The sequence below is a fragment of the Euprymna scolopes genome, chromosome 3, assembly GCF_053919585.1.
Source record: "Euprymna scolopes isolate OS-2025 chromosome 3, ASM5391958v1, whole genome shotgun sequence".
Lineage (NCBI taxonomy): Eukaryota > Metazoa > Mollusca > Cephalopoda > Sepiida > Sepiolidae > Euprymna > Euprymna scolopes.
Genome location: NC_136484.1, coordinates 76,891,292 through 76,906,892, shown reverse-complemented (window position 1 = coordinate 76,906,892; position 15,601 = coordinate 76,891,292). Strand labels below are relative to the sequence as shown.

General features: G+C 35.1%; 1 protein-coding gene across 2 annotated transcripts in view; it reads right to left on the bottom strand.

Moving 5' to 3' along the window:
* Positions 1-15,601, bottom strand: part of LOC145256382 (adenosine receptor A2b-like) — a 250,566-nt gene that overhangs the window by 200,589 nt on the left and 34,376 nt on the right. The window contains exon 1 of one of the 2 annotated variants that reach the window (XM_080115225.1): positions 10,621-11,255. The exons of the other annotated variant lie outside the window; for it this stretch is intronic. The gene's annotated coding sequence lies outside the window, so the exon portion shown is untranslated. Of the gene's footprint in view, positions 1-10,620; positions 11,256-15,601 lie in introns of those variants that run through there. 2 annotated transcript variants of the gene reach the window in all.

The window sequence follows — 15,601 nt, the reverse complement described above, 5'->3', positions numbered from 1 at the left end:
GGCTAAATAGTTTGCTAGACAACGCAAAATTTTGAACTTTGACCCTTTAGTGGTCAAATTTTCGGCCAAAAACTGATTCAAAAGCTTGCACTATGTTTAAATACGCTTTATGTAAAATTTCAAACGTTTAGACTCAAAAGTGGTTTAATAGTTTGCAAGAGACCGCAAAGGTTTAATCTTTGGAACTTTGACCACTTGAAAGCCTAATTTTCAGCAAAAAAAAAAAAAAAAAAAAAACAATTAAAAAGCTTGCTTCATGTTTGAATACCTTTTATGTAAAATTTCAAATGTTTAGACCAAAAATTGGCTGAGTTATTTGTCAGAGACCGCAAGATCAATTTTTAAAAACCTTTCACCCCTATTATGACCCCTTAACATTTATTGTTTTGGGATTGAATCAAGTTATTAAGTTACATCTATGTCCAAGGAACCTATATCACAAATTTCAAGTGTTTAGACCCAAAATTGTCAGAGAAGTTTGGCAGAGTTGTTAAAGGTCAAATCGTTGAACTTTGACGCCTTAACAAGACACATTTCTGGCTGAAAACATATTAAAAAGATCTTCCCAATTTTCAGTACCCTGTATATCAAATTTCGAGTCTGTAAACTGAAAATTGACGGAGTTATTGTGTAGGGAACTGTACACAGACAGACACAAACACACACACACACACACACACACACACACACACACACACACACAGAAATTTACAATTTTATAGATATACTAGCATTTCAGTCCGGCGTTGCCCGGGTGTTTGGATGTGTATGTTGAGAAAAAAAAATGTGGTAGTAGGAAGGCACCGCGAAGGAGGAAAAGAATGGGGAAAAAAACCTGACGTATTTGCTGTTATGACCACCGCCATACCGAAAGCGACGTAGGTTTAAATTAAGGCTAGACAATCGAAAAGAGGAGATGACTTTCAACAATATGGGCGAAAAAAGCGACCCCTCCCTGTAGAAAAGTGCCCAGGTGAAGGTGAAGAAATTAATGTTTTTAGCCAATTTTTCGATATTTGTCGTCTGAAGGGTAGAGCTTGAAAACGATACTAATCTTGTGAAAATCCGTCGCTTCTGTCGAAAGTTTTAGGCAGACATGCAAATATACATACACACATTTATATATTGGCAGCTCAAATTTTCGACCCAAACTGATTAAAAAGATTGCGCTATCTCTGAATACCCTTTATGTAAAATTTCAAATGTTTAGACCAGAAATTGTCTGAGTAATTTGGTAAAGACCGCAGAGGTAATTAAAAAAAAAATGACCCCTATTATGTACCCGTAACATTTATTATTTTGGGCTCAAATCAAGTTATTAAGTTACATCCATGTCAAAGGAAACTATATTTAAAATTTAAAGTGTTTAAACCCAAAATTGTCGGAGGAGTTTGGTAGAGTTCTCAAAGGTCAAATCGTTGTAATCTGACCTCTTAACAGACATATTTCTGGCCGAAAACAGATTACAAAGATTCTCCTAAATCTCACTACCCTGTATATCAAATTTTGAGTCTCTAGACTAAAAATTGACAGAGTTATTGTGTAGGGAAATGTGCACAGACAGATACACGGACAAACACTTTCACTTTTATAGTTATACTAGCATGGGTACCCTGCGTTGCCCGGGTGTTTGGAGGTGTATCCTGAGCAAAAAAACACAAAAAACAAAAAAACGGTGAATTTGTTTTAGCTTTGACCCCTATTATTACCCCTTAACATTTATTGTTTTGGGATCGAATCAAGTTATTAAGTTACATCTATGTCCAAGGAACCTATATCTAAAATTTCAAGTGTTTAGACCCAAAATTGTCAGAGGTGTTTGGTAGAGTTGTCAAAGGTCAAATCGTTGCACTTTGACCCCTTACCAGCAATATCTCTGGCCGAAAAACGATCATATATATTTTTCCAATATCTCAGTACTCTGTATATCAAATTTCAAGTCTGTAGACTAAAAATTGACAGAGTTATTGCCTAGGGAAATGTACACAGACAGTCACACAGACGCACACACAGACACGTTTACTTTTATAGATATACTAGCATTTTAGCCCGACGTTGCCCGGGTGTTTGGCGGTGTATGCTGAGCAAAAAAAAAAAAGGTAAATTGTTTTAAATTTGATCCTTATTATGACCCCTTAATACTTATTATTTTGGGTTCAAATCAATTTATTAAGTTAGATCCATGTCCAAGGAACCTATATCTAAAATTTCAAGTGTTTAGACCCAAAATTGTCGTAGGAGTTCTCAAAAGTTAAATCGATGAATTTTGACCCCTTAACAGCCAAATTTCTGGTCAAAAACCGATCATAGATTTTCCCAGATCTCAATACCCTGTGTATCAAATTTCGAATCTGAAGACTTAAAATTAACAAAATTATTGCGTAGGGAAATGTACACAGACAGACACACAGGCACGTTCACTTTTATAGATATAGATAGACATATTATCATTTTTTTGCCCGGGTGTTTGGAGGTGTGTGTTGAGTAAAAAAAAGACATACAGACACACAAACAGACAGACAGACTGACAGACAGACACTTCACGTTTATAGATGAATAGATAGATAGTATGTACAGTTGTACAAACATTATTGATTAAATATGTGCATATACATCCAGTAAAACATCAACTGGTAAATTTGATTAAAAAAAAAAAGTGGGCTAACTCCATATCGAGTGAGATCGCAGTTGAAACATGTATACACATATGTAAAATTAATTTATAATACAGTTCTAATTATCATGGAACACTATTTTATGAACATTGGAATTTCATTGGATTAACATTTAAAGAACAACAATACAATTAATCAATATATTAGTGTTTGGACGATTAATCGAAATTGGAAAAATCGTAACTTTTTAGGATATTAGAATAAAAAAAAAAAATTAAGCCAAATTTCCGATTCGAAAAACGATTTTCCATTATTCATTTTTTTGAAACTTTTAGTAAAACTTAAATCTATAGGTTATAATAACATCAAACTTAAATCTTTAGGTCATAATAACATTAAACTTAAATCTATAGGTCATAATAACATTAAACTTAAATCTATAGGTCATAATAATATTAAACTTAAATCTATAGGTCATAATAACATCAAACTTAAATCTTTAGGTCATAATAACATCAAACTTAAATCTTTAGGTCATAATAACATTAAACTTAAATATTTAGGTCATAATAACATTAAACTTAAATCTTTAGGTCATAATAACATTAAACTTAAATCTTTAGGTCATAATAACATTAAACTTAAATCTTTAGGTCATAATAACATCAAACTTAAATCTTTAGGTCATAATAACATTAAACTTAAATCTATAGGTCATAATAACATTAAACTTAAATCTATAGGTCATAATAACATTAAACTTAAATCTATAGGTCATAATAACATTAAACTTAAATCTTTAGGTCATAATAACCTCAAACTTAAATCTTTAGGTCATAATAACATTAAACTTAAATCTTTAGGTCATAATAACATTAAACTTAAATCTTTAGGTCATAATAACATTAAACTTAAATCTTTAGGTCATAATAACATTAAACTTAAATCTTTAGGTCATAATAACATCAAACTTAAATCTTTAGGTCATAATAACATCAAACTTAAATCTTTAGGTCATAATAACATTAAACTTAAATCTTTAGGTCATAATAACATCAAACTTAAATCTTTAGGTCATAATAACATTAAACTTAAATCTTTAGGTCATAATAACATCAAACTTAAATCTTTAGGTCATAATAACATTAAACTTAAATCTTTAGGTCATAATAACATTAAACTTAAATCTATAGGTCATAATAATATCAAACTTAAATCTATAGGTCATAATAACATGAAACTTAAATCTATAGGTCATAATAACATGAAACTTAAATCTATAGGTCATAATAACATCAAACTTTTCCATTATTCATTCTTTTGAAACTTTTAGAAAAACTTAAATCTATAGGTCATAATAACAGCAAACTTAAATCGATAGGTTATAATAACATCAAACTTAAATCTTTAGGTCATAATAACATTAAACTTAAATCTTTAGGTCATAATAACCTCAAACTTAAATCTTTAGGTCATAATAACATTAAACTTAAATCTTTAGGTCATAATAACCTCAAACTTAAATCTATAGGTCATAATAATATCAAACTTTAATCTTTAGGTCATAATAACATGAAACTTAAATCTTTAGGTCATAATAACCTCAAACTTAAATCTATAGGTCATAATAACAGCAAACTTAAATCTATAGGTTATAATAACATCAAACTTAAATCTTTAGGTCATAATAACATTAAACTTAAATCTTTAGGTCATAATAACCTCAAACTTAAATCTTTAGGTCATAATAACATTAAACTTAAATCTTTAGGTCATAATAACATTAAACTTAAATCTATAGGTCATAATAATATCAAACTTAAATCTATAGGTCATAATAACATGAAACTTAAATCTATAGGTCATAATAACATGAAACTTAAATCTATAGGTCATAATAACATCAAACTTTTCCATTATTCATTCTTTTGAAACTTTTAGAAAAACTTAAATCTATAGGTCATAATAACAGCAAACTTAAATCTATAGGTTATAATAACATCAAACTTAAATCTTTAGGTCATAATAACAGCAAACTTAAATCTATAGGTCATAATAACATCAAACTTAAATTTTTAGGTCATAATAACATAAAACTTACATCTATAGGTCATAATAACATCAAAATAAGGTATAAATTTATTTTACTTGCGTAAAATAAAGAAAACAAAAACTGAAACTTTACAAAAAAATCGAAAATCGCTGAGTAACCTTTCGAAGAACGAAAGTTTAAACGTTAAATAAAATGTTTTTGTCAAGAAAAATCCTATAAAATATCATTGGCAATAAAATCAAAAGTAAAATATAACAAATGTTTTTTTTATCGTTTTAATTTTTTATACTGTTCGTCTTTTTCCAGTAGGGATTTGTCCAGTAGACTTTTGTCCAGTAGACTTTTGTCCAGTAGACTTTTGTCCAGTAGACTTTTGTCCAGTTTCTCAGTCAGCATTACAAGGGATGGGCGAATAGTGTGAAGAAAGCTTGGACTTGAATTAATTAATTTGTGAATTTTCAACGCTTCCATATGAAACAACCTTTGGTGTCAATTTTGCCAATTAGACTTAAGGTTATTGCTAAAAACAGTTAATGGACATCTTTACAACGTTTGAATAACGTGTAAATGATGAGAGCACGGGATATTTAACAATACATCCCTGTCTTATACTTCTCATATTAGGAATAGTTTTCTAAGTATTAACAATGTTATTTTAAAACACATTCTTAACATGAAAAGGGGGCTTTTCACTCATTTGCAAAGGAAGGAAGAGGTGGAAATTGCTCGAAATCTGTGGAGACTTTAGTGGAACACTACCGGTTGTTGTTAGTGAATAATCGCTGGAGATAATCTGTGAGAACTTATGATAAAAATTAACAAATAATAATAAATCCTCTTTACATTAGGCTCCTCCATTAAGTCTGTTATTTCTGCATATACGATTATTTTCTTTTTGTTATTTCTCTGGCTAAGTATTTTCCGTATGTTTTATATATCTGTAGAAGGTATACGTTTGACCGAAACGTTATTTAAATTTAATACAATCATTTTCATGTTTTTTTGCAGGAATTAATTATACTATCATAATCCCTCTTTTTTGCACACACACACACACACACACACACACACACACACACACACACACACACACACACACACACACACTAGACGCCTAAGAATCACATCAACCAATATCATGAAGAAGTTTTTTTTTTTTTTCGTTTGTTACTAATTCATCACTTATTAAAGCTCATTTGAAGATTCGGGTTAACAAGATAGATAGATTGACAGATGACTGATGATGAATACTACTAGTGGATTGAAAATCTCCACATATCATTAACTCAAAAAAACAGCTGACCAAGCAAACAGCATTCTTTCTCAGCGTCCAAAATATCGCTAACGGCAAAAATAAAAAGGCATCCTCACAACTCTCGCTCGTATATTTCCCTATTCATTTCTTGCGGGAATTATACTTTAGTAATAAATTTTACGTATAGGGAGTTATTTTCAAATCTACATATCTATCTATCTATCTATCTATCTATCTATCTATCTATCTATCTATCTATAAAAGTGAACGTGTCTATGTGTGTGTGTGTGTGTGTGTGTGTCTGTGTCTATGTGTCTGTGTGTCTGATTGTGTCTGTGTGTGTACAGTTCCCTACGCAATAACCCTGTCAATTTTTAGTCTACAGACTCGAAATTTGATAGACAGGGTACTGAGATTTGGGAAAATCTATGTGATCGGGTTTCGGCCAGAAATTTCACTGTTAAGGGGTCAAAGTTCAACGATTTGACCTTTGAGAACTCTAGCAAACTCCTCCGATAATTTTGGGTCCAAACACTTGACATTTTAGATATTGGTTCCTTGGACATGGATCTAATTAGCTAAAAATATTAATTTCTTTACTCTCAACTGGGCACTTTTCTACAGGGAAAGGTCGCTTTTTTCGCCGATATTGTCGAAAGTCAATTCCCTCTTTTTGATTGTCTAGCCTTAATTTAAACCTACGCCACTTCCAGTTTGGCGGTGGTCGTAACAGCAAAGACGTCACGTGTTTTCCCCCATTCTTTTCCTTCTTTGCGTTTTTGGCCGGAAATGTGGCTGATAAGTGGTCAAAGTTTAACGATTTGACCTTTGAGAACTCTACTAAACTCTTCCGACAATTTCCGGTCTAAACACTTCAAACTTTAGATATAGGTTCCTTTGACATGGATCTAACTTAATAACTTGATTTGAGCCCAAAACAATAAATGTTAAGGGGTCATAATAAAGGTCAAACCTAAACAAGTTGATCGTTTTTGTTTTGTTTTTTTTTTGTTTTTTTTTGTTGCTTAGCATACACCTCCAAACACCCGTCGTAACCGCAAAGACGTCAGGTTTTTTCCCCCGTTCTTTTCCTCTTTCGCGGTACGGGTTCGAACCTGCCTTCCTACAACAACTTTTTTTTTTGCTCAGCACATACACCCAAACACCCGGGCAACGCCGGGCACCCACGGTAGTATATATATATATATATATATATATATATATATATATATATATATATACTAGCAAAAGTACCCGTCGTTGACTGGGTTCAAAAACAGCCTACAGAAAATGGACTCGCGGGGGTACCTGGCGTTACCCGGGTGTTTGGAGGTGTGTGTGCTGTTAAATAAAAAAGAAACCGGGGGGGTAAAAGTTGGTAGGATCGAACCCGAAGCCCTGAGGCGAAGTTTGAAAATAAAATCGGCCAGCCAGAATGAGTTACTGAAAGATGTTTGAATTTATTTAAGTAAGAGCCAAATTGACAGGTGCGCGCACGAAAGTCGTAGAGCGTTACGACGACGTAAGCAATAGCTATTCAGCAAATGAGGTCAATGACCAGGTTTGTTTCTTATAAGCGAAGTAAAAAGAGAAAACAATGTTAAAACTTAAGCGGGGGGGGGGGGGTAATCAGAACATCGAAAAAAAAAACACAAAAAAACTAACGCAAGGCAAACGAACGATCTTAAATGTAAAAATCGAAAGAACAAAAAAGAAAACAGAAAAACGAACACATGAAAATGGCTTAATAAGCCTGTATCGATCTTAAAATTAAAAAAATCGGTGGGTACCCGGGTGTTTTTGGGTGTGTGGTCAGGGGTGGATAAGCGAAGTAAAAAAAAAAAAAAAACAGAAAAACGAACGTTACGTGAAAAATGGCTTAAATAACACTGGTTCAATATTTAAATCGAAAAAAAAGGACATCTCCCACCATGATTCGAACCCAAGCCTTTAGATAACGAACCAACGCGCCAACCAACTAGGCTAACGCGACGTACATGAAATTTAGTCAGTTTTTCAACTATTTAAAGTAAATCAGGCCATGACGTCATCTGACGCATGCGTAGAACTGGTCGTTGTTACGAGGTGACCGTTTTTGTTGGCCCTCCCCCCCCCCTGTCGAAAATTGTCGATTTCGGGGTGAAAAAAATGAACGTTTTTGGCAAATTTTTTCGATATTTTTCGAGCGAAGGATGGAGCTTCAATATGATATCGAGTTTGTGAATTTTCGTCGTGTCTGTCGAAAGTTTTTAGCGTACACAAAAACACACATACAAACATACATACAGACATACATACATACACACATTTTTGCTTTTATATTTATAGATGATAGGTTATGAAAAGGAACGATTGTAAAGAGATAGCTTTTTTGTTTTTATTTGTTTTTGTTAGCGATACTTTTCTTGAATGTATTCAAGTATTTATATGAGAGTGCATTTTTACCTAAATGCTTGTTCGGAATAATTTTCCCATTGACCAATCTGGTAACCCCTTAATGGGGAGCGGCATGTATATTATTATTTTTTTAAGTGGGTACCAGATTGGTCAATGGGAAAATTATTCCGAACAAGCATTTAGGTAAAAATGCACTTTCATATAAATACTTGAATACATTCAAGAAAAGTATCGTTAACAAAAACAAATAAAAACATCTACATAAAAACGCGATACATTTAGTAGTCCGGCGAGGCAGCCGCGTGGTAGAGGTTTAGGCTTCTTATCATGGGGTCCCGATTTCGAGTCTCGCTAGATTCAGCCACTCTGATGAGTCGTAGACGACGAAACACGTGTCAGTGGATAATTATATATATATATATATATATATATATATATATCGATAGTAAACATTCCAATGCCATAGATGTATTTTGCTCACATTCATATTGTTTTATTGCTGATATTGCTGATGCTTACACGTATTTCATCGAATGATAGAAATTTGCCAAACAAATCTTAAGAGATATACAAAAACACTGTATAGGTCTTGCAAGTAACTTATATTTGTCTCTGGAGATTTTTTGGGTTAATTTCTACCATTCAGCGAAACACGTGTAAGACGTAATATTTCAGCAATGAAACAATATGAGTGTCACATAAATGTATCTATGTCCTTTGAATGTTTACTATACATAAATTATATATATATATATATATATATATATATATATATATATATATATATATATATATATATAGATAGATAGATAGATAGATAGATAGATAGAAGTGACCTTGTCCGTGTGTCTACAGACTTGAAACTTAATATATAGGTATTTTGGACCCGTGCAACAAATTCGATTTGGTTTTTAGCTGGTAGGGGATCAAACTTGAAAAACAAATGGGAAGTTACCCGACGAAAATCACATGCTAAAATATACATTTATATATTAAGTCGCGTAAGTTTTAAAGTTCTGATTTATATTTGTTGTTAACTCAGATGATAATGAATAACGCTGGAGACCTATACGTTTAGCTTTGATTCTTGCTGATAGCACTTAAGTCATATATATATTATTTAACTTTTGGGTACAATATAATAATCAATAGAGAAGTGGCACTATAAAAATAAATATGGACTATGCAAAAATTAAAATATCATATTTAAGCGTAGTTACGACCGAAATGCCGAAAATTCAAGATTCAAGAAGAAAGCGCATTTTGTAGACACACAGACTTCAGTCATGTAAATTTCATATAGCAATAATAAATAATTAAGTTAAACCCCAAAAGAATTATTGTCATTTTTGTTTTTGTTGTTGTTGTTGTTGTTGTTGTTGTTGTTGGAGAAAGCGGGCTGGTACAATGCTCGATGTCTTCTCAAACATTGCTTTATAGCACTTAAGTAGTATAAAGCTCTGTTTATGAATTTGAAAGATGCAGATTGATAATTAATCTGACTATTATTCTTATAATTTATGCTATTTTTACAACGCTTCTTCCAATATAACATTCGACATTTTTCAGGTGCGTTTTGCCGATGGAACGCGTGGCTCAATGGATAAAATTGCTAAGTTAATTAGGTCTAAGTAAAATCATCTGAACATTGAAGACTAAATCTTTCTACATGGTCATGGTCGACTGAACGAGAAATTCCATACTGATTCCGGAATTCGACATAAAAATTCCCGAGTTCGACTGAAGAGATTGAAGGTTACATCGACCAAAACGTTGCGAGAATAACATCCGCGATGAGATGAGTAGTCTGGATGATACATATGAACGTTGGGTTTGAGAAAGCAACGGTCACCACACACACACACACACACACACACACACACACACACACACACACACACACACACACACACACATGAATTTGACTGTATATGATTCATGATATAATGATAAAATTAAAATAAAGTTCGCAGCCTTGGACTACATTGCTCAATATCTATATGATAGAGCTTTATTTTCTAGAGCTAAAATAAAGAAAAATGAAAAACTAACCATCACCATGTGGCGTTAATTCGATATCTACGCGCCTAAAGAATCGATCTACTTTCGCCGATATTGAGTACTCTCATCTTACAACATATGATAATATATATATGACTTGAAACACCTGTCGTTATCTATATGCAACCACGTCATAGAGAGCGAAAGATATATATATATATATATATATATATATATATATATATATAGAGAGAGAGAGAGAGAGAGAGAGAGAGAGAAAGGAGAGTAAAGAGACTTACTCAGGTACGTGCATGTACTTGCGTCCTTAATAGGTCCATTGCAACTGAAGTCAAACTGAACTGCCACAACTGAGTACTGCTTCTAATGAGTGCAGTTGAATATGTGCGCCTCTTTGTCGCAGGTTTTGACTCATAATTAACCCAGTTAATATCTTTTTGTCGTAATCTTATTTTTATTCGTTTTTTACTTTATTGGTTTCGTTTGCATTCTTTTTTTTTTTTTTAATTTCTTTTCTTTCTCTCCCTTGTTGCGGCGTGGTCATTTTCCTCATGAATTTTTCCTCGTTTCATTTTGTTTCTTTTCCTTTTCTTTTGTACGTTCTCAAACGTTTTTCCTGATCTCCCTTTTCTCCTTCTTCGCAATTATTTTCTTCTTCATGCTTCCTTTTTCCTTTCTTTCCTTTTATAATCCATTTCTATCTGTTCTTTTTTATAACGTTTCTTCCCTTAGTTTTTCTCCCTTTTCCGGACAAGGTATTATTACCAATGAAGCGTAGAGACCACCGTGTTGTTGTTGTTGTTGTTGTTGTTGTTGTTGTTGTTATCGGAGAGCATACTTAGTGGGGTGTTAAACGACAAGATGTTTGTTCACATTACATTTAAATTTATGTTAATAAGATCGGAGAAACAGGCAACAGGAAGAGAAATTAAAATGGAAGTTTTTCGAAGAAATAAGCTATCAAACTAAAAAAATCTACTGGAATCTGGTGATCTACACAGTGAGAGGGTAGGATTTAGGGAGAGATTCAATTACAATGAGTTCATCGGAGAACATTCTGTGAAAACAGGTGCAGGTATGCAACTCCGTGGCGATATGACAGGGTTGGAGCTTGGCAGACAGTGCATTAACCGAAGAATCTATTTTCATATATTTATTTATTTTAAATTCTTTTTCTTTTCTTGTTTTTAATATTCACAGTCATCCGCTTATTTACAAGGCCATTCTTTCTTTTCTTATTTCCCTTTTGTCTTGGGTTTGACCTTAAAGTGATGAGACCCCAATTTGGGAAGGTTTTGCAGTGTCGTTACGCCGTACTCACTTCTATTCCCGCTTCCACTATGACCTGAGTGATAGTAATTTTCATGGTCTAGTTTATAGACTGTTTGTTAAAAAAAAAAAAAAAAGGTTATTTTTTACAAGAGCCACCAAAACAAAAAGGGGTGATAAAATCAAATATAAAACAAAAAATGTTACCAAAGGCAAGATAACTGACTCTTCTACCTATCCAGATAAATTTATTTTATGTTTTTACATATTTTCATATATATAGGGTATTGGGACCTGTGGAGCAAATTCGATTTGGTTTTTATCCGGTAAAAAAGAGGAAAAATTTGAAAAATTGGAACTTGGCAGGTGTAAATCGACTAAACGTGTTATTTCTACGCATGCGCAAATATACATTAGTATCTTTAATAACGTTATTTTGTAAGTTTTTATATGTGTATGGATTTAGGTAAAACGGTAACGAATAAGGCTGGAAACCTATGTGTTTTAGTTTCGATTCTAGCTCATGTCACTCAAGTTATATACTTTTTTAACTTTTGAAATGACGACTATATATTGGGCACACTACAATAATCAATAGAGTATTGGCCCTATAATAATAAATACCTTATTTACATGAATTAACATATCATATTTAAGTGTATTTTACGCTCGGGCAATGAAAGGCAACCACTACTATATACCGAGTACAATATAATAATCAATAGAGAATGTCCTATATAGCAAGCCCTACTCTCGCCAATGGTTTACTTCCACGTGTGCAGCTGCCATCGCGCAAAGGCAGCTTGTGTATCGCAGATTTAACCGACATAAGTCCAGTTCAAACAGACAGAAGTATATAGAAGCCAGAAATAACTGTAAGAAAGAAATAGCGACAGCAAAGAGAGAATTTACTGAAACCACCAAAAAAAAAACGCATCGAAGCAAAGAAATTAGGAATCCGTGACTTCTGTGTAGTAAATAATGGGCAATCAACAATTCCCCCACTATCCACCAACCATGAGGTTGTTTGCTCAGAAACCGAAAAGGCTAACATGCTTGCCAGTCAGTTTGCGTCCAACTCCACACTGGACCTTGCTAACCACCCTTTCCCGGACTTTCCTTTGCGGACAAACGCCACACTAGACGATCTGAAAATCACCCCTTCCTAAGTGCATGCTATCATAAAAAATCTTGCCACTTCAAAAGCATGTGGACCTGATCTCATCCCGGCTGTGCTATTAAAAAAGTGCTCAGCCAAAGTAGCTCCAATCCTTTCCAAACTTTACAACAAATGCCTTAAAGAATCTTGCTTTCCTGCCTGCTGGAAAACTGCTTTGATGGTACCAGTTTTCAAGAATTCTGGTGAAAGAACTAATCCAGTAAATTACCGCCCCATTAACCTCCTCCTACTTTTCGCCAAAATATTTGAGTCCATAATTAACCAAGCTCTAGTCCATCACCTTACAGATACTAAACTTCTGACCGACCAACAATATGGATTTAGGCAAGCCTGTTCCTCAGCAGACATCATAACTGTAATCTCTGAGCGTATATATCAATCACTTGACAAAGTAGGGGAGGGTAGAGCGGTAGCTCTAGATATATCTAAAGGTTTTGACAGGGTATGACATGAAGGTCTTCTCGGGTAAATCAGATTATACGGTATCACTGAAAGAATATTCAACATAATTAAATCCTTCTTAGATAAGAGAAAACCCCAGGTTGTCCTCGACGGTTGTACATCTAAACAATATGATATAAATGCGAGAGTGTCTCAGGGATCTATCCTTGGACCTCTATTATTCCTAATATTCATAAATGACTTCCCAGACAAAATTGTTTGTGAGATGGGTACTGATGCTGATGACACCACGCTCTATAACAGACACGACAGGAAAACAAATGAACACATATCTAAAGAAATAGCAGAAACACTAGAGGATGATCTCCAATCTGTAGTGGAATTGGGACAAAAATGGATGGTCACATTCAATGCTGCCAAGACTAAACTTGTTTTCTTCAATAATTACAAGAAACCTTCTCTACCACCAATAGCAATGGCCATAGACTCTTTATCTGAAAGAACATATTTTAAACTCCTCTGCCTAACGTTCACATGAAACAGGAGTTCGAACAATTACATTGAGAGCATTGCCAGGACCGCTGCGAAAAAGGTAGGTTCTCTCTACCGTGCTAGAAAACTACTAACGCCCGAAAGTATCGTGTTCCTCTATAAGGCCACCATTCGTCCCTGTATGGAGTTTGTTGTCATATTTGGGCCGATGTATCTGCTACTAGTCTCTCACTCCTAGGCAAGATTCAAAAGAGAGTCGCCAACCTGAACTGGCATCTAAGCTTCAGGCTCTGTCTCATCGACGAAATGTAGCATCCCTCTGCCTATTCTACAAGTACTTTAACGGTGAATATTCCGACGAACTGCAAGCACTTGTACCCCCTCTACGTAAATAACCCCGACAAACCCGACAAGCAGTAAAATCCCACCCCTTCACAGTAGAGATCCCTAGATGTAAGAGAGCGTTCTACTCCAGTAGTTTCTTCCCCAGAACCGCTAGACTTTGGGATTCCCTTCCGGGTTCCTGCTTTCTCAACTGTACTGACATGCAGAAGTTCAAGTGTAACGTGAACCGGCGTCTTGCTGCCCAACTCCTCACATATTACCCCTGTAGCTTGTATCCCTGTGACGAGCATGCGCAAAAGCGCACAAAAGTATGAGTTGTGCTTGCCTGCGTCGGGGAGCGAAACTGGGACCGTTAGATTACAAAGAAAAACGTTTGCCAGCGATACTATCATTACCGCGACAATTGGGTTCACCGACGGCTATAAAACGTCTAGCCGAAACAAAGATTGCGTGTCGTTTCTTTTCGAAAAGAACTTGCTTTTGAAGAGTGCGACGTTTGCGAGAAGACAGAAGTCGAAAGAACTGATTCGTCCAACTTTGAAAAGAATTTCTGGCGTATATATCGCTTAACGCAAATTACTCAGCTTTCTCCTCCCTCGTGCTGTGACAAGCTATCTCGGCTATTATGGCTTTCGATCCAAAACGTATACCTATATTTGATGGCAATGAATCTGGACAGTCAATAGTTGAGTGGTTGGAGAAAGCTGAACTAATATGTCAGCTAAGTGGTGTAAAGCGCATTGAATGTGTAATTCCAATGTGTCAGGCAGCGTCTATGCAGTGTACCAGCAATTAAGTGAGGAAAAGCGGGCAGATTTTGGGTGTATAAAGAAAACCCTGTACATAGCGTTTGCTTTGGTTCCATTTGTTGCATGGAAACAGTTCGCAGCTCGTCACCTCCAACCAGCTGAAACAGTCGACGTCTTTTTGGCGGAGCTGCGCAGGCTAGCAGTCCTGTTTGGCAGCGTATCGGATCAATGCCTGCAATGTGCATTTATTGCTGGTTTGCCAGAACATGCGGAAAACTTGTTGCGGGCATCATCCCAGATGGATAACTTGGATCTATCTCATGTGCTGGCGCGCGTTCGTGCTATTTTAATAACTGACCCGACAGTTCCAGAGCAAGCTGCATTAGCTGCACGATCGACACGAGTTAACCCCAAGGAGACAGATACTTCACGGAGGTTTTACAAGTGTAATGGACTGAATCATAGGGCAAGCAATTGCCTGTTGAATAGCGCAACAGGAGGAGATGTCGGGGTCAGACCTCGAAACCCTATCACGTGTTATCAATGTTGGCGGCGAGGGCACATTGCTCGATTTTGTCCGGGAAATGAGCAAGGGGGCGAGAAGTGAGCGCCAATCTCATCCCCCAAACTGGTGTAAATGGCGCCTTACTAATTGTCACGGTTCTCATCAATGGACTGCCACGCACAGCTCTGGTGGATACTGGATGCACGCGGTCACTGGTCCGCAAGTCATGTTGCAAGAAATGGACGAGGAAAGTAACCCCAGTGCTCACAGCAGATGGAAGCACACTAAGCTGCTGTGGAGTAGGAATGGTGCAGGTTGAC